The sequence below is a fragment of the Protopterus annectens genome, chromosome 8.part0 (genome assembly GCF_019279795.1).
Source record: "Protopterus annectens isolate FY-2018-M chromosome 8.part0, PAN1.0, whole genome shotgun sequence".
Classification (NCBI taxonomy): domain Eukaryota; kingdom Metazoa; phylum Chordata; order Ceratodontiformes; family Protopteridae; genus Protopterus; species Protopterus annectens.
The window spans coordinates 381658751-381682673 of NC_056741.1; the positions used below are offsets into that span (position 1 = coordinate 381658751).

Consider the following 23923-nt stretch of genomic DNA (forward strand, 5'->3'; position numbering starts at 1 on the left):
ACATATGTCCTTCCATTGTTCTCTTGCAAATTGCTTTGATTGTGCAATATTTTACATGCCCCATTAATTATCCCTTTTTAAGAGCAGTTTCTGTCCTAGATTCAACTAAAAGACCCACCATAGCAGGTCTTTCAGTTAAGATTTCCCTATCCCCTTTGCCTGGTAAGGAATGCAGCTCCATCCTGCAGTTCAAACATTTTCTTGGCTTCATCCCACTCTATTACCTGGCTCTCTCTAGTTATTTGACCCAGTACTTCAGTTCCTACACCAAGTTTCTCCTGTAAATTCCAGCCTCCTCTTGCCTATTTCTGTAGTCTTAATCACAGTAATCTCTACTTGCAAAATATTTGTCGTATTAGTTTCGTTATTTGAATACTTACTATTTTATGACTAGAATATTCTGTATGGTTATTCTCCTTACGGATCTGCATCCAAAATCTCACTGTCACTCCTTTTCTTCAGCTTCTCCCATTTCATCATTATCCCTTTACATTTTGAATTATAAGCTTCTGCTTGTATTATGTATATGAGCCTTAACTACATAGCTCTAAAATATCCCTTCAAATCAGGTTAATCCTAAACCAACTTAACTCTATTGAAGGATCAACTTATCCCACTTTACTCTTCCTCCTCCTAGATAAGTCCCTTCAACTCTATTAAAATTATTGCCCATAACTTCTCTGGTAGATAAAAATATGTCTGACCCAGACATACAATTAAAGGGACTAAAAAACATTCTACTGCTTATATCTTATTTTCCATAAACAGAAGCATCCAGTTTCAGCATTGGCCTTTATCTTTCCACATATTCTTTAGCTGCCTTAACAAATGCCTTTTTAATCTGTACACCTAAATACTTCATACTATGTCCCCATACATATGGGTATTGATGAACAAATGTGTGTGGGTACATAAAACAAAGTAATTTGTCATAAATCTTCATTAATTTCGTATCCAAAAAATGGATGAAACTGTCTCAAAATGTTCCACAACACTGAGATGTCAATGTTCCCAGTTACACCGACTGATATATGTTCTGGGAATGGAAGAATGGAATACAGATAAGAAAAGACATGAAAAAAACAGCTTATAAGCTTTCAGAAAACATTAACTTTTAGCCCTAAAGTGCGCTGGCTATCTTAGAACTAAATTGTACACTGTTCTACTACATGCATTACAGTATTAAGGCTGATAAAGGATAGCAGCCTCACTATTTACTTCACATAATGTCAAACTATAGTTTACAGAACTGCTTGTTATTGTACCTTTAAATTTTGCATTTCCCTCTGCAAAGAATTCCCAGAACTCCCAAAATGAAATTGATCTCCCATGCAAACAGCTAGTCTCCATGGGAAAGTACACAACAATGAATCTGTATCAATTTCACTCACAGTGACTCCCACTGAACATTTGCTAATGGAGCAAACAAGGCAAGATCTTTGCAGATTAAAGAAACTAATTTTCATGGCTTTCATCATTTTGTCCTATTTCTAAAGCCCACTTGCTTACAAAACACACGTTTATAGCTTATGCCAAATAAGAGAAAATCTCTTAATTCTACATATAATATAAATCAGACTTCTTACACCCCACTCCCACCTCAGAAGTCCAAGATCACAGTCTATTAATGCTTTTGTTCAGCCTTTCTTCTCTTGTCATATGGTAAAGCCTATATTCTTACAACTATAAAAGTACTCGTTTACTTTAATATCTAACACACAGTCAATGAAAAGACTCACCTACATTTAAAATATACACTACACTAAACTGCTTTACTATATATAACATGCAGTTTATATCATGAAATATGTTATACAAATATTAGCAATCGTTTTACTTAGTTACTGTTTTCCCATTTTAGTGTCCTCCAAACAGTAATGACAAAGTGAGTTATATACTTTACAGACCACTGTTGGTAAAGTCAGCAAAAGTCCAATTTTTCTTGCAAAGCCATATTTCCCCAAATGTGACTGATGCTTTATACTTTCCCACTTACACACTAATTTCAGTATTGCTGGTCTTCTTCCTGTTAATCTCCAAACATACTTTGATTTAACTTCAAGGTACTCCAGATTCTTCCAGGCAACTCCAGTGCCTTTTCCGGTGTCTCAAGCCTTTTCCTTTGGAACAGAGGAAAATATTTCACTGGCAAAGTCTCTCCACAAACTTTACTGTCAGACAAATTACAAGAGAGTCCCCTTCTGCTTGTGAGCTCACTTTTGGTTGGATAAACGTTTAATTCTTAGCTTGTCCTGCATCAAAAAATGTCAAGCTGAAGACAACTGGATTCAGCAGCTTGAATCTCACACCTGCCTCTGGACATTCCCTGACTGTTAGGATAAATTTGCTACTCTTCTGCCTCATGTACAGTGAATAACTATATTCCACAAACACTCTGCTGTCTCCAATTTTTAAATACTTTTCAATTCTTCCACAGTTTTGTCAAAATCAACTCCTTCTGCTGGTATGATTGCACCATTACTAATACAGGTCTTGGCTGCTTTCCCACTGCCAGGTTTACAGCATACTCTTGATACACCCTTTCAATTAAAAATCTTGCTGTGGAGCACTAGTCATGTTGCTTGTTTGTGCTTTCATAAAATTAATACACTCTGTTCCACCTAGTTTTTTTTTTTTTGTGGTACAGCAGAAAATCTCTGGTTTTCCAACTCATTTCTGAAACGGCTCCTCTTAAGAAGCCTCATACTTGGCAAGCTTTTTCTTCATTTCATCCTCTAATTTTTGCAGTTTTATCAGGTCATCTGAACAACTAGTTAAATCTTCTTCCATTTGTTATTTGAATTGACATATTCCTTCAATGTTTCATTTTGTTTTAACCACCTCCAAGCACATTTTTTTCTTCAGAATCACTGGAAGCTATCTCTTGGCCCAAAGCTAAAGCGTGAACTGCTTTTTGCTGAACTGCTGCAGAATCCTTCCCAGACAGTGTTCTCTCTTTACCTTATCTAGCTTTTCTTCCAGTTTCTCTAAATTTCTTCTTTGCTGGCATCCAGGCAATTTACTTACTAGCCAATAACTGAATTACTAGCCAATAACTGAATTTTACACCAAAACAGTTTCAATGGCACTCCTTTTTCTCAGTTTCTATTTTTACACGATGACACCTAAAGTTAAATTGTGTGACAAACTTGGAAGAGAGCCTGTCCAAGCATTTTTAATCGGTACATGAAACTTGCTTTTGTCACAAAATGCTGATTATAAACAGGTACAGAAATTTTGCAGGTTTTGCAGTATGAAAGCTATGTATACAGCACTTCACTGGGGTGGAACTTCCGAAAGACAGAAGATTCTTGCCTAGATTAAATTTCTACTTACAATACACTCATCGCTGCACACTGTTCAGAGCAGCACAGTGAAAAGTTTACTGTTCATAAGTCAGTACTAGGCTGCTGATCTGCAGGCCCATTAGTCACCTAGCTGCAATACCCCAAACTGTAGGTACCTATTGACAACACTAGTTACAACCTCTTTTTAATAAGAGTTTGAGAGGCCAGACCAAGGGTATATTTACAAATGCCCAGCCATTCATCCAGGTTACACCAAAGATGGTCAAGGAGCTACTTTACATTCACAAGAAGTCTAGTCCATAAAAGAAGGATTTTTCTGGGAAATACAGCTATCTCACCAGCAGGTCCAATTTAAGTTTTGAGTGGGTGCTGATGGTGTTACTACTATGGCAGATGTGCACGAGGTCCCACAGAACTAGATCCTTTGAGGGTCTGTAGACAGAAATCAGCTCGAGATTTCAAAATAATTTTGGGGTGTTGTGTTTACTATTGTTCTGAATGTTGTAACAGTATAGGTTTTTGTCTTCCATTTGTTTGCTTTTTAGTATAGTTGCACAGCATTCTGAAGTTTGAGATACTGTTGGGTTTTACATTTTTCTTACTCTTTCCATGCTTTTCCTTTATCCTGCATTGCACACTTTTTTGGCATTCAAATTGCATGTTTTTATTCTCTTCCTTCTAAGACATGCAAGGCTGTTCAGGAAAGTTGTACTGAATTCATTCACACCATCATCTAAGGGGGGAGGTTTTTCCAGGATGTTCCAGTCAAGAGGATGGGGGCAGTAAAGAATATTTATGGGAAAAACTTTGGTACGTTGTGTGTTTTATAACCATGCTGTTTAAGTGGGTATGTGAGATATCTAGTTGTACAGATTGGGAGAATTTTGTACCAGAGTTGGTGAAGTTATTAGGTTCCAGTCAAATAAGAAATGTTTTGTCTTGATATAATGTGTGTGGCTGTTAATTAGTTGTGTGAAACTGTACAGTTCATAATGGAAGTAAGGGAGTTAGAGGTTACCGTCCAACCAACTGATATTGGAATCACTTTGTATTTTTTCTTATAACTATTACAGATGTCCAATGAAGGAAATCTTCCAGTGTAGCTGTACTGTTGCCAGGAGGGTTGTCAAGGAGAGGAATACATATATGTTTATTTGGTACTTTTCCGTTATCGGGGCAACACTTAACACTATCGTTCAGCTGTGATCCAGTTCGTTAGCACGTCTGCTAACCACTTGTCTGTACAAATTATTTGTTGCAATAATTTGTTTATTTGTAAAAAAAAATAGAAGTTATTTTAAATCGTACACAGATCTCGTTAACAGACGTATTAAGGTCCTAGATTACAGCTGAACAATCACGTTTAAAATATTGCCTCACTAAGTTACAAGGACAGAAAGTAGAAAAATAAAGAAATACTTCCAATTCAGATAACAGGCCTTTTTTTTTTTAATTTTGCTATACACACCACATTACTTGGCATGAAATGAACTATCTCCCTTTACAGTGTCGTAATTCACATGTAGTCCATGCAGTTCTCAAGTGGCGAAACTTGAACACATACTCATGATGAATATATTTCATCAGAGGGATTGTACTTCTTTTGGCATGAAATGATGTTAGGAATGCAGGGAAATGGCTATATATATATATGTTTGCCTTGAAGTGCTTACAACACAGAAGTTGTTAAGATGCGACTTGGGAAATGAAGTAATTATGTTAACCCTTCGTAAAATAAAATATTAGTACATCCTAACAGCGGTCATTTCCGTTGTCAGCTATGCCTTGCTAAATCAGTGGCTGATGCTTAAAAAAAGGAAACACTTTAATACTGCTCATTTGTTTTTGTTTTGATTTTTTTTTAATATTCTGTTATTTGGCAATTTTTTTTTTTTTTTTTTTTTTAACTATTCTGTTATCGGGCAAACAGTGTAGATGCAGCTGCTGAGCTGCAAATCCACTGTCAAACCATGTATTTTTGATGTTAATGTTTCCAGGCGTGTGTCAAATCATTACATGGATAATATTTAAAAAAATAAGCTGTAACCACTACATTTTACACACACCTGTTAAAGATTAAAACCAACCATACACAGCTGGACACTGGATTCGGAGCTCAGCAACCGCATTAACAGTGTTGCCCCGATAACGGAAAAGTACCGTTTATTTTTCAAGAAACTAATAAGAAGCTCTTCTGAACTGAATTTAGACATTGGTTTGCTGTAGGGGGAATGTGGTAGTAGCTTAAATTATGCAATAACTGCTCAGTGCTATTCAAAAACAAGCACACTGACTGAACAGACCTGCCCAACAGGGGTGCCTGCTGTAAACTGAGCATATACCAACAGAAAAAAAAAAAGTCTGGCCGCTGAAGCACCACTGAGCGGCCAGACTCTTCTAATGGCATATGCTATGGAGGACACTAAAAAAATTTGAGAAAAATAGTACATTCTGCAAAACTAAAACAGAAACATACCTGGCTTTCCTCATATTTTGTGCTGTCCCTGTTAAATGTCTATTTTCTACTACTAAAAAAAACACACACAATCCAGACACAATAGGGATTCTGTTTTCTCCATTGCTTCTCCTGCACTGATGATCTATGCCAGCGTGTGAATCCAAGTCCCATAGTCATGTACAGTGCAACAGAATAACAAAGACAATGTGGAAGAAAACAAAAGTGCAATTATACAAATGCATTATTTAATAAAAGTAAGCAATTCCTTTCTTAAATAAATGTAACTGTATAACAGCAGTAACCCATGACTGTGTGTATATCAAGATTTACTCAGATGGCTCTGTTTAATCACTCTGTCTTCGCCCTCATGATCAAATCACACCAACTGTGGGTAAATCCCAATATACCCATTATTAACGCAACACCAGCATCTTTCTTCTTTATACAGTCATTACGGATGATATTATAGCCAGGGGGTGTAATTTCAGAGTCATTTAAGATGGCTTTAAGACAAGTTTGTTATAGCAAGATCATCAGGTTTGTGTTGGGTACTCCAGGCATGTAGTTCAGTAGTTTTACTAAAATTTAGACTACCTGGGTGCGAGGTTGACTGTTGTGGGGTTAGAGCAGTGTGTGGAAGGGAATTGTCTTGATGTTAGTTCTGATACGTGGGGCCAGGACTAGGGTGAAAGTATCTTCCTAGTTGGATTTTAGTACATTGGTATATTACAGAGTCTTGTTTTTTGGAAATTAATTTTTCAACTTTTTTTTTTTTTTTTGAGATGAAATGGAGTTAATCAGTCTACGTTTGGAGTAAAGGTGGGGGAATAAGACAGGTTTGGTGAGATATGAAGAGAGTTGAGGGAGGAACCCCAGAGTTGGGGGAGGAACCCCAGAGTTGGAGAGATGTTGAGAGCTACTACTGAGTCATGGTAAGATGAGACATGTCTCAGCAGGAAAAGAACAGAGGATAAGCATGAATAGTTAAAGGGAACTGTATTTTATTGACGGTAGGCAGTGGGGAAGTAGGAAGCAAGAATTTGCAGGTCTATGGGATATTTAACAGTAGCACAGAGTCTGAAAGCTGGTAGAATGCAAGTAGGAAGTATTTTCAATGAAGGGAGACAGTCAGGCTTGCCCTGGTATCTTTGCTTAGGTTTCTGAAATGTAAAAAATCAAAAAGTTTGAAAGGATAAAATATGAAGATGTAGTGAAGATGAAAAGCAGTGAGCCTTTATTTGGGGAAAGTAAAAGCTGAAACGTAGAATAACCAGTAATATTGGGGAGGTGCCCGAGTATGAATGGATATACAGCAACAAAAGTTGACCAGCAAGAGCAGACATGGATGTTGAAATAAATCAGTCCTTTATTGTCACAAAATATTCAGACCGGTTTCGGCAAAGATTGCCTTCTTCAGTGTAGGACAAACAAATAATGCCCTGTGATCATATGTAATATATACATAAGGCAAGCCAATAGGCAAACAGAAGTCATGAATATTCATGTGAAGCTAATAATGAGGAATACTGAAAGTACCCTCAAGCTTTCTTCTAGCAAAAAAAAAAACTGATACAAAAAACCAGTATAGCAATTGATGCTAAAATAATAAATGTCAACATTTGCAAAAATGAAAAAAAGAAAAAACTGGTAAAAAATATGAATGTGAAATAACAATAGTAACATATTATGAACCATGTAAAAATGCAAAATTGTATATTACATGTACAATATTCCTCATTAAGAGGAAAAAATGATTTAAACAAATAAATAGATAATCCAATGCTGCACATGACTGTCATACATTTGGTATATGCATCATAATGAATAAATGCCCCAAAATAATATATAGTATAGAAATACCATAGGTAAAAAACCACAAATATATATAAATATGAAGCCTAAAATTAGACATTGACTGTGTATCGATGTTAGATGTCAGATAAACTCTGTATGATGGATCCCTATAAATGGTCATTGAGGCCAGGAAAGAAGAGGCCCCCTAGAGTAACTATCCAGTATTTCTCTTTATGATCCAAAAGACTATGCCAACCCTGTTTATGACTGCGATCGCCTGTAATATGATCAATAATCATAAAGGTATATTTGGCTTGTGGATGTTTGAGAGTATGTTGGTACAGGGCATTAGTAGTTTTATGATTTCTAATATCACTACGATGTTCATTGATTCTAGATCTGAGGGGCCTGGACGTTTGGCCCACATAAAAAAGCCCCACAGTAACAGTTGGCAAGGTACACAACCCAATCACTACCACAGTTCCCAAATATTTTGATATTGTATACTTGACTGGTATTACGGCTTGAGAATTCCTTGGATTTATTCATCAGTGAACATGACCCACAATGGCCACAGGGAAAGGAACCTACTAACTCTACCCCATGTAATGTAAGTTGTTTATGAGTGGTCCCCCCACTACCTATGTGTTTATAATGAGATAGGTATGAGCCCAATGTTTTACCTCGTTTATAAGCAAAGCGACACTGTTGCCCCAAAAGTGACCTCAATTGATCATTAGCAAGTAAGATATTCCAGTGTTTGTTAACCGTATTCCTTATCATATTGATGTTTCTACCAAAGGTAGCGATGAATCGAAGGGGGGCCCCCAATGTGGTATTCTGCTCTGTTTTGTATTCCAACAACTTATCCCTATTAATCTGGTTGACTCGGCATCTGGCTAAGTTTACATCTTTGTTATTATAACCCCTACTGGTAAATCTCTGGCATAAGTCCATGCTAGCTAAATCATACTCAGCAACATTTGAACTGAGGCACTTAATACGCATGAATTGTGACACCGGAATACTCCTGATAGTGTGGCGTGGGTGCATGCTGGAAGCATGTAGCAAGGTGTTATATTGTGGGTATTTACGGAAAACCTTCGTTGATAATGTAAGGTCCTGGTTCTTGATGACTGTAACATCTAAAGAATTAATGGTATTCTGATCATATGATAGCGAGAATTCCAGTCCCCATATATTGCTGTTAAGGTATTCAACAAATTCACGTAAGTAACCCAAATCCGCACGCCAGATGTTACAGTCATCAAGAACCAGGACCTTACATTATCAACGAAGGTTTTCCGTAAATACCCACAATATAACACCTTGCTACATGCTTCCAGCATGCACCCACGCCACACTATCAGGAGTATTCCGGTGTCACAATTCATGCGTATTAAGCGCCTCAGTTCAAATGTTGCCGAGTATGATTTAGCTAGCATGGACTTATGCCAGAGATTTACCAGTAGGGGTTATAATAACAAAGATGTAAACTTAGCCAGATGCCGAGTCAACCAGATTAATAGGGATAAGTTGTTGGAATACAAAACAGAGCAGAATACCACATTGGGGCCCCTCGATTCATCACTACCTTTGGTAGAAACATCAATATGATAAGGAATACGGTTAACAAACACTGGAATATCTTGCTAATGATCAATTGAGGTCACTTTTGGGGCAACAGTGTCGCGGCTCATACCTATCTCATTATAAACACATAGGTAGTGGGGACCACTCATAAACAACTTACATTACATGGGGTAGAGTTCATTGTGGGTCATGTTCACTGATGAATAAATCCAAGGAATTCTCAAGCCGTAATACCAGTCAAGTATACAATATCAAAATATTTGGGAACTGTACCTTGCCAACTGTTACTGTGGGGCTTTTTTATGTGGGCCAAACGTCTAGGCCCCTCAGATCTAGAATCAATGAACATCGTAGTGATATTAGAAATCATAAAACTACTAATGCCCTGTACCAACATACTCTCAAACATCCACAAGCCAAATATACCTTTATGATTATTGATCGTATTACAGGCGATCGCAGTCATAAACAGGGTTGGCATAGTCTTTTGGATCATAAAGAGAAATACTGGATAGTTACTCTAGGGGGCCTCTTCTTTCCTGGCCTCAATGACCATTTATAGGGATCCATCATACAGAGTTTATCTGCCATCTAACATCGATACACAGTCAATGTCTAATTTTAGGCTTCATATTTATATATATTTGTGTTTTTTTACCTATGGTATTTCTATACTATATATTATTTTGGGGCATTTATTATTCATTATGATGCATATACCAAATGTATGACAGTCATGTATGACAGACATTGGATTATCTATTTATTTGTTTAAATCATTTTTTCCTCTTAATGAGGAATATTGTACATGTAATATACAATTTTGCATTTTTACATGGTTCATAATATGTTACTATTGTTATTAGTTCACATTCAGGTGTATTTTTTACCAGTTTTTTCTTTTTTCATTTTTGCAAATGTTGACATTTATTATTTTAGCATCAATTGCTATACTGGTTTTTTGTATCAGTTTTTTTTTTTGCTAGAAGAAAGCTTGAGGGTACTTTCAGTATTCCTCATTATTAGCTTCACATGAATATTCATGACTTCTGTTTGCCTATTGGCTTGCCTTATGTATATATTAAATATGATCACAGGGCATTATTTGTTTGTCCTACACTGAAGAAGGCAATCTTTGCCGAAACCGGTCTGAATATTTTGTGACAATAAAGGACTGATTTATTTCAACATCCATGTCTGCTCTTGCTAGTCAACTTTTGTTTCTGTGAATTTGGTTTTGACAGTGCACTCCCCCGTGCATAGGACTTTGTTTGGTATGGATATACAGCAAACCAGTAAGGGTGGGAGAGGGGTTGCTGGGAATGACAATAAAACGTAAATGGAAGTTAGGAAATTAGAAACAAGTGTTTGTATGATAAGTTGTTTGGGGAGAGTTAGAGAATGGGTGTCACAGGTGAAATGTGTATGTGAGAAGTATAAGTTGTTTGGGGAGCGTTAGGGAATGGGTGTCACAGGTGAAATGTGTACGTGGGAAGTATAATGGTAGAGTAAGACAGGATGAGTGGGAATTCATGGAATGGCAATGGGCTTCCTACCCAAGGGTCAATTATTACCAAGAGCAATCAGTTCATAGCTGGCACACAGCAATTAACAAGGAGGTACAACAAAGTATAACAGGCCTTCTTTCATTTACTGAATGCAGAAACCAGGACGCTGGGAGAATAAGTAACTGCCATATACAGTGTAATGTATTGGTCAAGAGAAAGGATAGGGGCCAACTTAGTAAGTGGTCCTTCATGTGCAAGGACTACTCTTTTGGGGAGATGTCAAAGCCACTTTCCAGAACACGGTATGCATGTATATGACTAGTTAAAATTAATAAAAGCAAGGCTCGTCATCTTAAACCTGCTTACACTGCACAATGACACTATTCTCAGTGAAAAACTTTTGCTGATGTGGGCCTTATGGCAGAATTCCAATGTTTTCACCTTCTAAAAGTTTCACTCAACCAAAGGTGAAAATAACCATGGTTTTACTGAAGTCTGTAGACACAGGCTTTTTGAAAGTAACTAATCTATAGAAACAGATGACCCGCAAACCTCCCTAAATCCTCAACTTCCACTCCATCTCTCAAATGGGTTAACTTACATGGTTGTCAGTCACAGAATGTAAATGTCTGATACATTCTTTGCCCTAAGTTTTCTTATTATAGATTACAACACTGCTGTATTTATAAAGATATTGTTAAAAAAGTGCTGGGATGCATTCATTCTCCACCTATCATTCCTTCTACATATGAGCCATTTATTAATTAAAAAAGTTGTGTCAAGATTTTACCAAGCCATGTAGCAAATAAGTTTACTGTATTCTTTGGTGAAGTTACCATTTGACTAACATGGAAGAGACTGCATCAACAGCTTCAATGCACACACACCACTGGACAAGTCCAATAAACACACTCCTGCACATGCACAGGGGTGCCTCCACTAAAACCTGCAGAATCAACCTCACACCATTTCTATTATGACAGTGAGGCTAGGAGTTCAGTCTTTGTGATATCATAGTAACTAAAGTACTTTTTATTAAAAAATGGGAACATTTAGAACACCAGGGGACTAAATCTTTTTCAGGTGCAAAAAGTAACTAAACATTGGAAAAACACTTAAAATACATCACAACTGATGTAATGCAAATGTGTTTACTCTTTCATCTTGGGTATATAAACATGCAAATCCCCTCTTAATATCAAACCATATCTCCTGTTGGCAAAAGTACTTGTGCAGGAGAAGAATGACAACACTGGCAAACAATGTGGTCCACCTTACAAAGTAGCTACAGCCCTATGCAAACAATGACCAATAGGAAAACACCCAGTAAATTGCTGCAGTATTTCAACAAACGACAATGGGCTATTTGTTCTGATATTCTTGAGCACTGTAGATGTCAAATGTGCATACCTCTTGAACCAACAGAATTTGTGTATTGACCAAAACTGTGGTCATGATCACAGGGGCCACAGAATGCGGAAAAAGCTGCAGCAGCTTGTTTGTTATTCACGTATGTTGTGTTTTGACAGTCTGATCATGGAACTGATCAGCATAGTTCCCTAGTCTGTCTCTGGTTTTGCTTTGGAATTTTTAATCTGTTTTACAAATTAAATGTTTTTATGACAAAGTTTCATAGGTTGGTACTAGGCTATCGGCCCTAGGGCCTATACAAGCCTAGCCATAACAATTCCCTGGCTATTTCTTCCCATACTATTTACTTCCCTGGACCCCTGTCTAGCAGGGCAACTGACGTGATCCCCGGGGTGAATTTCCTCCCATCCAATCATCAAGGTTCCTTTTGAAGAGGGCCAAAGAGGTGCTCTGCTTGACATGTATGGGCAGTCTATTCCAGAGTCTGGGGAGTCTCTGGGTCAGGAACCTATCCCTCCAGCATGTTTGTTTATTGTGATGACAAGGTTTAGATCCCTGGAGCGTGTGGCTCTGAGGGATTGGGATTTCTTTAAGTGTAGCATGTCCAACAGCTCTGGGTTTGACACGGCCTTGTATGTTAATCAGAGATCGCCTCGGAGTAGATGCTATGTGACAGAGTATAGCTGGAGTTTTAAGGCGGTCAGCATAGGGCATCTGCTTTAGTCCTGTGATACTTTTAGTGGGGTATTTCTGCGGCCTTTCCAGTTGCAGATATCTTGTGAGGTACATGCCAAATGGGGCGTTGTTTTCTGTAATGGGTCTAATGAGGGATGAGTACAGTGGGACAATGACCTCCTTTTTTCTGGATGAAAAGCCCTTAGTGATGAGGTGTGCCACATAAGACTTACTGACTGTTGTGGCGATGTGGTTACTGAAGGCGAGACCACTGTCCACCTGTGTCCCAAAGTCTCTTATCACACTTTTGGTGTTTAGTGTACTGCCACCTATGTGGTAATTCACGGGTACATGTTTTTTCCCAGTGGGGATAACTATACATTTCTTGGCATTGAGCTTGAGCCCATGGCTCTGGCACCAAGCATCTGTTTCTGTAAGGCCATTTTGTAGAGTATCGACATCATTTGGAGATTCAATAATGGCTCCCAGTTTGCAGTCATCTGCGAACTTTATTAGCCAGAGTCCCTTAGTGTTGGCCTGTACTTCAGAGAAGAAGATACCAAACAAGAGAGGTCCCAGGACTGTACCCTGAGGTACTCCACTTGTCTCATGCCTTTGATGCCCATGTTGGTGCCCAAAATGCAACCAACGATTTTGCTAGATCCAACAGTAATAATAGGAATGATCAGAGAACAGTGACCCCTGGAAAAATTTGCACCTGTTAAGACTTTCCAACAATAATTTTGAGTTTGACAGTGGGTGTGGCTAACAGCATTTGCAACAACCTCTACCACCATCACAGTGGACAATACCTGCTCCCTATAATTCATTCAACACCCTGATAATTAATCTTTATTAACTGTCATTTGAAAAAAAAAAATCACTCTGGTATCAACATATGACTGCTTGCAGCCACACTTAACTGTAAAAATAAGAAGAACATGGAACTACCATGGCGGATTAGGTTTCTTGCATGGGTGTAGCAAAAAAGATTAGTGCCTGGGATGACGCAACTGTCGCAGAATAGATTGGTGCCCGAAACAAAACATCCACTTTTCATCCCCATCTTATATCAATTTCATCCCAGGACCATACCAACCACCAGCCCAATCCCCAAATGAAATACACAAGTAAAGACTTATCATAGACTGCTAAAATACAGGTTCTAAGGAATGTAAAGGTTTTACAAACGGTTCTAAGGAATGTAAAGGTTTTACAAACCTTCTTTCACAGTTTAACACAACAGAAGTGTACCACACTACTGACAAAACCTAAGAATGCCAAGTGGTCTAAGTTTCCAGCTATGCCAGCAGCTGTGACAGGAAACAAACCTTAGACACCCAGCTTCCAGTGCTTCTAGAGCCACACAGCATATCTTACTGTTTTACCATAGTGAATTTTGCCAAAACAATATACAGTTGTGGTTGCAAATAGTACATAACATAGGCTTCTAAGTTGGCTGACAGTTCTCTCACCGCTTAGAATACACCATTTCAAATCTACATCATAAATGAGAGTATTAGCAAAAAAAAAAAATCACACTTGTAACCTCAATGTTATTTTTACATTTTTTCTCCAAAATTTTGTATAAATCAGTGCATTTGTCCACATGTTCTTCTACCCCTCACCCCATTTTCCTCAACTAAAATCCAGCAGCAAACTCTTCTGCATCTCCATCCAAAATGTGCATGGATATGTATAGAACTTCCACTAGCAACTCCCATGACAACCAAGAATTCTTACCTAAATAAAACAACAGCTTTACCCTGTCTTCCCTCCCCAACCTTCTCCCCCTTTCATGTACTACGTGGGCTTTAATTTACCTGAGAAGAAGGTATAATTTTAAGTTCTGCAGGATTTGGTTGGAAAACACTCAAAGATCTTACACAATAAACCAAAAAGATGCAATAATGTACACCTGGCACTTAATCTAGCTTTCGTTAACAATTCTGTACTGACCTTCTCTCTCATGCTACTCTATCTTATCTCATCCCAAGGATACTGCTATTACTTTTGCAGACAATATCTATTTCTACTTTACCCCACCCCCCAATCCCCTCACTCACGCCTCCCCCTCCCAAACTCACGCAAGATATTTCTACATCATTTACTAATATCAACAATACCAGTTCCATGGATCCTGACATCTCCGCTGTTTGCAGAGAAGTGCAAAGTTCTGCCAAGCAAAACTTCTCCATCGGCTCAATTCTTTGATTACAGCAGTGACGTCTCCAGGCATTTCTGCAGTTACCTGCTATTGTGCGTCTAGGTGTCAAAATATTGCCTGTTCATATTTGCATTAATAATTCCAAAACCATGCTACATACAAGGTATCAGAATATTTTATTGTGAAGCATACATGACGGCAGACAACTGTATTGATATATGACCTCTGTCAAATTAGTATTTGTTAGATTTGTAAGGTGATAACTTCATTTTTTAAAAAGGCTTAAGCCACACCCACTGGGAGTTAAAGGTACACACTCAAAAGAGGTCTACTGGAGGGAATGAGTTAACCAAAGTCCCTTCAGCAGTTTTATTCCTGAGATGTGGAAAACAGCTGCTGCAGGGTGCTTGGATAAATACAGACCCTTTAATAATCTAATTGCAGGCCAGTCTGACTAGTATCTGTATTCCTAAAGAACATATTACAGCTAAACTGAAACAATGGCATAGATAACCTCAATTTTACTTACTTATTTTTGCTGATCTGGGTAGTGGACTGATCCAGAATGGACCAAAACAAACCACAGTTCTCCTTGGATACACACAAGTCTGAGTTTGTAAAAAAGGTGCACAGTAACTGCTAAGTTTTTGAAAAGGTAACCCAATGCCACGATTAAAGGGCATACAGTCAACGCTACATACTTGTACCTTGTCAAGGCCTTGATCATCATCCCCCATGGTAAGATTAGTGACAAACTCTCCCAGCTCAATATTAATTAATACATAATTCACTAGATCTAACAGGCTATCTTGACAGAACCCATACTGTCAAAGTTGGGATCCATATGCTTTTTAACAGAAAAATTCTACCAGACATCGTCCACAAGGCCTTGTCCCAGGCCACCTCCTCTTTGGCCCATACTTCAATGATGTGGATGTGAAAGCTGAAAAATCAAGAGACCAAGGCTAACCAGGGCGGGACAGTTCTGCATCAAGGGTTAGATGAAGAAATGCAGTATACTCTTCTTTGGTAAATCCATCACCACCACCGCACACCATATAGGCAGCATTTCACTTTGATCCAGCCATGACAAACTTCAGTATCTGTGACGAGACTGATTCTTCTACCTTGCACAGCTTATCTTTTCTGGGACAACTCTTTTAAGGCCCAAAGAACTGTAGTCCTACTTTTTTTCCCTTACTAGGCCAATCACTGAATGCAATGCCACCTTCAGCATGCACCTCATTAAGCATCTAAACCATGCAGAAAGATGTTGAGATTTCCTCATCAAAAAGGTATTGGGTCTTTGTACTCTTTGCTACTCTGACAAAGTCCTGCCTGCTACTCAGTCTCATACAGGCTTCTACAGGGCAATCTTTGTTTAACCTTACATGCTGTGAAAACCCCCAACCTCCCTGAAAACCACCAGGTGGCTGACACACCATTCAACCAGTTTCTCTGGAATGTATGTATATACACACACACTATATATATATATATATAGCTGAAAGCCTGGAAAATTTGAATGCTGGAGTGAATGTTACAGCCATGGTAAAAACTGAAAGCATCAGTGAGAAAAAACACTTGACAGGGGGCAGATCACTCCAAGGCAGCCTTAATAGTAGTAAGTTGAGAAGTTTTTTTGTTTGCTTACCAGGATAAAAAAAAAAAACACAATCAGGTACTATAGGTAGTGGATTGACTGGACTACTGTATACTTCTGTGAGGCAAGCTGGAATAATGCTGGAAGCCAGTCATCCACGATTTCACATTACATACCATGCTTTTGATTTTATTCATTAAGTTACAGATCAGAGTTTCAGACTCAGCCTTCAAACCTCTTGGAAATATGTGTTAATGAAAATCCAGTTATTCTAGTAACTTTCCAAGTACAATGGATATAAAAAGTTTATACACCCCTGTTAAAGTGACAGATTTTTGTGACTAAAAAAATTAGACCACAATAAATCATACCAAAACTTCTCACCTTTAATGTGACCTATAACCTGTACAATTCAGTTGAAAAACAAATCTGTTAGGGGAAAAATATAAAAAATAAAAAGCATACAATACGCTGGTTGCATATGTGTGCACACCCTTAAACTAATACTTTGTTGAAGCACCTTTTGATTTAAATTACAACATTCGGTCTTCTTGGGTAGGAGTCTATCGGCATGGCACATCTTGACTTGGCAATATTTGCCTACTCTTCCTTGTAAAAGCACTCCAAATCTGTCAGATTGCGAAGGCATCTCTTGTGCATAGCCCTCTTCAGGTCACCCCACAGATTTTCTATTGGATTTAAGTCTGGGTTCTGGCTGGGCCATTCCAAAACTTTTATTTTCTTCTGGTAAAGCCATTTTTGTTGATCTGGATGTATACTTGGGGCAATGTCATGTTGAAAGGTGAAATTCCTCTTCATCTTCAACTTTCTAGCAGACTGAAGGTTTTGGACCAGAACGGACTGGTATTTGGAACTGCTCATAATTCCCTCCACCTTGACTACAGCCCCATTTCCAGCTGAAGACAACCCCAAAGCATGATACTGCCATCACCATGCTTCACCGTGGGGATGGTGTTCTTTTGGTGATGACAAGTGTTTTGTGCCAAACGTACTTTCTGGAATTGTGGCAAAAAAGTTCAACCTTTATCTCAAACCATAACACATTTTTCCCCACATACTTTTGGGAGACTATGTATTGTTTTCCAAATTTTAGCTGGGCCTGGATGTTTTTCTGTGTAAGAAAAGGCTTCCATCTTACAACCCTACCCCAGAGTCCAGACATATGGGAGATTGTTGTCACATGTAGTACACAACCAGTACTTGCCAGAAATTCCTGCATCTCCTTCAGTATTGCTGTAAGTCTCTTGGCAGCCTCCCTGACCAGTTTTCGTCTTGTCTTTTCATCAATTTTGGAGGGACGTCTATTTCTTTGCAACATCACTGTTGTCCCATATTTTCTCCACTTTTTGATGACCGTGTTAAATGGTATATCCAATGCTGTGGAAATTTTTTGCACCCTTCTCCTGACTGATACCTTTCAACAATGCGATTCCTTTCATGCTTTATAAGCTTTCTGCGAACCATGGCTTCTGAAGGACAGCTGAACTTTATTTGGGATAATCGGAGTCTCTTTAATTGATGGCAGGTGTACCCAAGAAGACTGAATGTTGTAATTAAATCTAAAAGGTGCTTCAACAAAATGTTAGTTTAAGGGTGTGCACACTTATGCAACCAGCATATTGTACTTTTTCTTTTTTTTATATTTTTTCCCCTAACAGATTTGTTTGCTTTTCAATTGAATTGCACAAGTTATAGGTCACATTAAAGGTGGGAAAAGTTCTGAAATGATTTATTGTGGTCTCACTTGTTATAATCACAAAAACCTGGCATTTTAACAGGGGGTGTAAACTTTTTATATCCACTGTACACAAGACTACAATTTAAAAGCATGCCCGTAAATTTTGGGGTTTTATCCTTCCATTATTTCTGCTTCTACCCCCGATTCTTGTACTAAGAGACTGAGAACTATGGTTGGAATACTATATACTGTGACTGCCTACTAAAGCTAAAATAAATTACTGTGCAGAAATCTGAAGGGTACACAGTCATCAAATTTACTACAAATGCTCTATATGAGAGGTAGTATGTCTGTTGTCCGCTGCTTATGTTAAACAGTCCGTATTCTGACTTTGTGCGTGCATTTGTGTGAAGCAAGTGAATACTTTACTGTGGCTAGTTACTGCCCATTTTATTACAAATTGCACATATGAGGTATACACAGTTAGTAATGTGCCAACTGGGTGTGGGATCAGGAGTAGAAAATTATTGATCCTAGTATTGTCTACTTACAGGGCTAGTCTGAATTTGCTTGAAGTAAGCCACATTATATTGCTGTTGCTGGTTACTCTGTTTCAATGAAACAAAGCGGAAATAAATTACTGTAGATTTTGTTTTTACTGCAGAAGTGAGGTATCGACAGTCCTAACATGGGAAAGGGAACTATCTTCTTATGAAAAAGTGACTGACCTTAGCAAAGGGCTATACTCCTGACTTCATCCCATTTGGCTAGTTTGACTAAATGTACATGCACTGGAGGGACTATATGTGTGGATAGGACAGAGTGGCAAACACAAGTTTGCCTATCCTGGGGAAGGGAGGTGCCAACGTAGGTGTAGTGCAGGCAGCGTGAAGAACTTTTGTCTGCCCACTCTGTAAACAATGTGTTGCTTGGCCAGAAAGGTGTTCATAAGTAGAAACAATCATACTCCTCCCAATGCACATACAGCAGAGGCCACAGGTTGCTAACAGAGAGAAGATAGGAAAGTTCAAAGGATCAGCAGAGTGACCCTCTCCCTAGCAACACACACACTTGCCTTTACCAGGAAATAAATGGACTGGAGTGCTTTCATCCAGATGGAGGATTAAACCCATCAATTAGGTATATGAACAGGAGCCACTATGCCAATCATGCTGACCCAAAAAAGTGACTGACAAGTGTTATTTGTGCCACCTAAACAGTCATACTATAGCTTGGCAAGACTACTGTATTTCTTCACCATGGCTGCTGTTTATATGAAAGCAAGTATTAAATACTGTGGTTATAGTTATTTTTAATAATCACATTTTTAAATGTCTAACTGCTGAGCATTGGAGACAGACCCCTCCACAGTACACTGAACAGCAACAATCTGTTTACCTGGTTAACAGAGGAGATAAAGAAAATATACTGGTCTTAAACAATGGACTGCTCTTCAGTCATAACCAAAGGCAAATGGCAACAACAAACATACAGCGATACATACAAAATCAAGAAAAGAACAAAATAATATACATACTATCCACTTTAATACATAAATTTACTGCTGCAGTACCACACACAACTGGTCGATCAGGCAACTCTTCCAGCAAACAAAAGACCAATTGCAATATTAGTACCACTACAATAACGAGCAGAAAAAAAATGCATTAACAGCATAGCTTCCACTGTCCTTCTAACCTTCCTAAATACTATAAACTCCTAACAAAACCAAAACACCCTCACCGTGTAAAACTTCCAAGCGCTATCAAAAACCTTCAGCAGAATCTCTCACACATTGCTAAAACTGGTACAACCAGAAACATACTTAACAGATTCCAAAGCTACTCAGGAGGTACTTATCAGTGTCAAATGGAAAGATAGCCCTATACAAACACAAGCAGGAGTCCCACAGGCATCCATCCTACGCCTACTACTATTTAGCACATTCACAAAGGACATGCATAACATGAACTTTAATATGTAGATGACACCAGACAAAACTCAAACTCTACCCTGCCACACAAAATAAATTTACACAATTACAAAATTGGCTGTTCACATTCCAATTAATACTATTACAAAAAAAACACAATTATGACATTCTTCTCTTGCATTAGCCCCCAACATACTACACAAGCTTCCACATCCACAGTATCATCGAACAGGTAAAAAACACATTAAGCTCCTAGGAATCATCACTGACAGCAACCTTAAGAGTCTGATCAGCACAGCAACCCCACAGTCACAAAAACAATGACACTAAGCAGAATTAAATAATTCCTACTGCGCAAAGATTGCATTCATGCAGCTCAAGCCCATACTTATTCCACCTCTGCTCTATGCATCCTCAATCTTAAACCATCTACAAAAAATTCTCCCCAACTAGAAAAAAATACTACAAGAGAGCTAAATTTATAAACAATCTCCTCACCAAAATCCATCACAGCCTAGTGCTAAAACAGTTACAATGATTAGAACACCAAACTACAAAACTAGCACAACTTAAAACCATTCATGACCAATAACCACACAAAAATCACACATCATTGGAAGATACACGCCTTCAAGGAACCTCAAATCAACACCTTCACCTCAGTCACCCTTTAATCAAAACTACTGTGTAGACAACCCGTATTGGTGTACATTTCCAAAATGTGGAACTTACCCCCTCCCCAGCATAAGATCTGACACTTACCTTCAATTTCTAATTAAAATAATAATAAATGTAATGTTCTCCTATAACTGCATGTAATACCCAACTACTAATATACGAAACACATCTATCTACACTCGAGTGTGACAATAATGCCTTTTGATAACTTTTGAACAGGAAAACTGTGCCAACAATGCTTTGCTAATACATACTTCAGTGATTTGAACAAAGAACAATTTAAAAAGACATACAGCTATACCTTTTTAACATACAGAACACAACATTTGTATAACCTATGCATATATTACCCAAGGGCAGCTCGTGGTACTGGCTGCTGGAGTAAAGTCCCACCCAGTGAAAAGAATGAAAAAGTAGAATGAATTCTTTGTTTTATTTTAAAACCTTTAGTCTTTTTACGAAACTCTGTGCATGCACAGAGTTCTGAGACTGTCCAAGTAGTGTAGAAAAAAAAATTAAACTGACTAACTCCTTTTGTTGGGCTGTTTATGAAACATATGAGGACAACATCCTTCCCGAATTCTGGTCCTGTCTGCTATTTTTACCTCATCTTTCTTAATTAAGAGATTGATAGGTATTGGGGGGGTGAATGGAATTTCACACTGTATTCTGACTGCAGTTAGCCAATAGGACACATTCCTAGGTATTGGTTACTTATGTATTAATTTGTTCATTTCATCACTAATGAAAGTTCTGTAGTACACAGTCATATAAATGACTGTAATTGATGACCACATTTTTAAGTGTGTATGTTGGAATGACGGGGAGCATTGATATCTGCTTTCAACTGGTCATGCGTTCAGAGAATATCTCCAATTCTGATTTATATTTTCATCCGTTCCTAGTAATTTTGTGTTCTTTTCTCTTCTTTTGGCAAATAGACAAGGACTGCAGCCAGTAAATAAAGAGAGACTGATTTTGAGACTTATAGCCTTCAGAAAAAGCATGCCAATGCAAAATGTATTATTCTAACAACTTTTTAAATATATAATGACAGTATCTGTCCCTGATTTTGATCATTTACCCCATTCTTTAGCTTTCTTCTTGATTCTTGAGGTTGACAAGCATGGGAGGAGGGTGGCCTGCACTTTCTGCCAGCACTTCGCTAAAAAGATGCATTCCTACATGGGTCACATATATTTATTCATTCTTTTGATCAAAATTTTGGTGTCAGTCATACATATGGCTGTAACTGATGGTCACATCTGCGTGCGTGTGGGCATGTGTGTATTACTTACATTGGAAAGGGGTGGAAGTACAGATGCTCTCAAATGGCCTTGCTTTCACAGAATGTCTCCGATTTTTGCCTACTACACGTACAGCTTTTTTTTTTTTTTTTTACCTCCGCTAAACAAACGAGGACTGCGATTACTATATAATGACATAGCATTTGAATTTTAGACTTACTAGCTTTCAGGAAAAGAAAAAAAAAAAACATGTTGATGCAAAGGCTGTTATTATAGCAACTGAGTACATAAAATAAGAGCAATGTATTTCCAAGATTTTGGTGCTTTGTTTTTGTTTTAGATTCTTTACCGATTCTTGAGCTAAGACGTTGATAGGTGTGTGTGCGTGTGTGTGTGTGTGTGTTTGTAGTAAGTTGCACACTGTACTCTGAAGTGATAAAAGAAGATACATTCCTGTGTAGCAGTTATTTATGTATATTCATTCATTCATTCATCTGCCACAAAGTACCAGAGTGGACAGCCACAAACGTACATATGGCTGTAACTGATGGTATTTTTGAATATTACAGTCAAGTAAATAACAGACAAATGTCTTTCAAACTTAATTGCCTTAAGCATGCAAATCCTAAGTCTGTTATCCTAGCAACTCTCTAATTTAAGGGCAATATATGTTCCTGATTTTGGCCATGTGCCCCTAGTTATTTTTTTCTTAGCTTTCTCTCTGGTTTTTGAGCCAAGGTTGACAGGTAAGTTAAAGGTTTGCTGTGGGATACACAATGTACTCTCTCAGCATTGTACTGAGTAAGGTACATTCTTCTGTGGCAGGTGTTTACAAATCTTTAACATTTCAACTGTATAGTCACAACCATACAAATTTATATAACTGGCATTCAGATTTGTGTGTGTGTGTGAATTACTGTGGGCAATTGTTTTATTTTACTACAACCTTATACCAAAGGCGTACACAGCCAATAAATGAGACTTTAATTGCTGGAGATGGGTGGAGGGCTATTGATTGGAACATGGAGCCTTGGGCAGGATGTGTGTTATAGCAACTGATCACTGGCACAATGGTGCGGCAGGAAGCACTGCTGTCTTACAGCACCTAGTTCTGTAATTAATTACTTCTGTGTGGGGTCTGCATATACTCCTGGTATCTGTGTAGGTTTCATCTAGGGGCCCAGGTCTGTATGTATGTGGCCATTTGGGATTTTACTTTCATCCCAATCCATGCCTCGAGAGGTACACATAAGGTTGATATATATTATTGAGGGATAGGGTGTCAGGGATCTGTTCAGTGGTAGGATTTATACAGCCTTGCAAGCACTTGTCAGCATTTGTCATCTCACTTTCCTAGGAGCTATTTCGCTGCTAGCTTTAAAAGTGAATAAAGACTACATTTCTATATTTGTGATTTTTACTCAGGCCATCATTTCATGAGGTTACTTAAGTATCTTTAAAATGCACTTAGCGCATCTAGCATCAGTGGAAGTGGATAAACCAGTTAAGGTCAGTGAAAAACTCAGGTCTCATGACTACCTTCCTAATCCGAGACAAGTAGGGTCTCTTTTTAAAATATAAAATAACTTGAAAAACTGAATGTGAATTGACACGCACGTTTTTAAATAAAATATATTGTTCTAATCATAATAATTTTCTATTAAGCGCACTCCATAGCATTTTCTCCTCAAATTGCCAGTTTCAGGAAGAGTCAAGAGGGACAGAGCAAATTTTTTTTTTTTTGACAAAATCTGGGACAACTAACAAGTAGGAATATAAACGTATAAAATGACCAACACTGCTCTGAATGCAAGCCTGCAACAACAACGACGAAACTGACAGTACACGTCATCAATACTGTCAAACATGGAAGATAATAGTATCCCCGC

The 23923-nt window shown here is 38.1% G+C and overlaps 1 protein-coding gene across 6 annotated transcripts in view; it reads right to left on the bottom strand.

Moving 5' to 3' along the window:
- Positions 1–23923, bottom strand: part of LOC122808820 (gamma-aminobutyric acid receptor-associated protein-like 1) — a 404699-nt gene that overhangs the window by 380063 nt on the left and 713 nt on the right. The window lies entirely within an intron of this gene.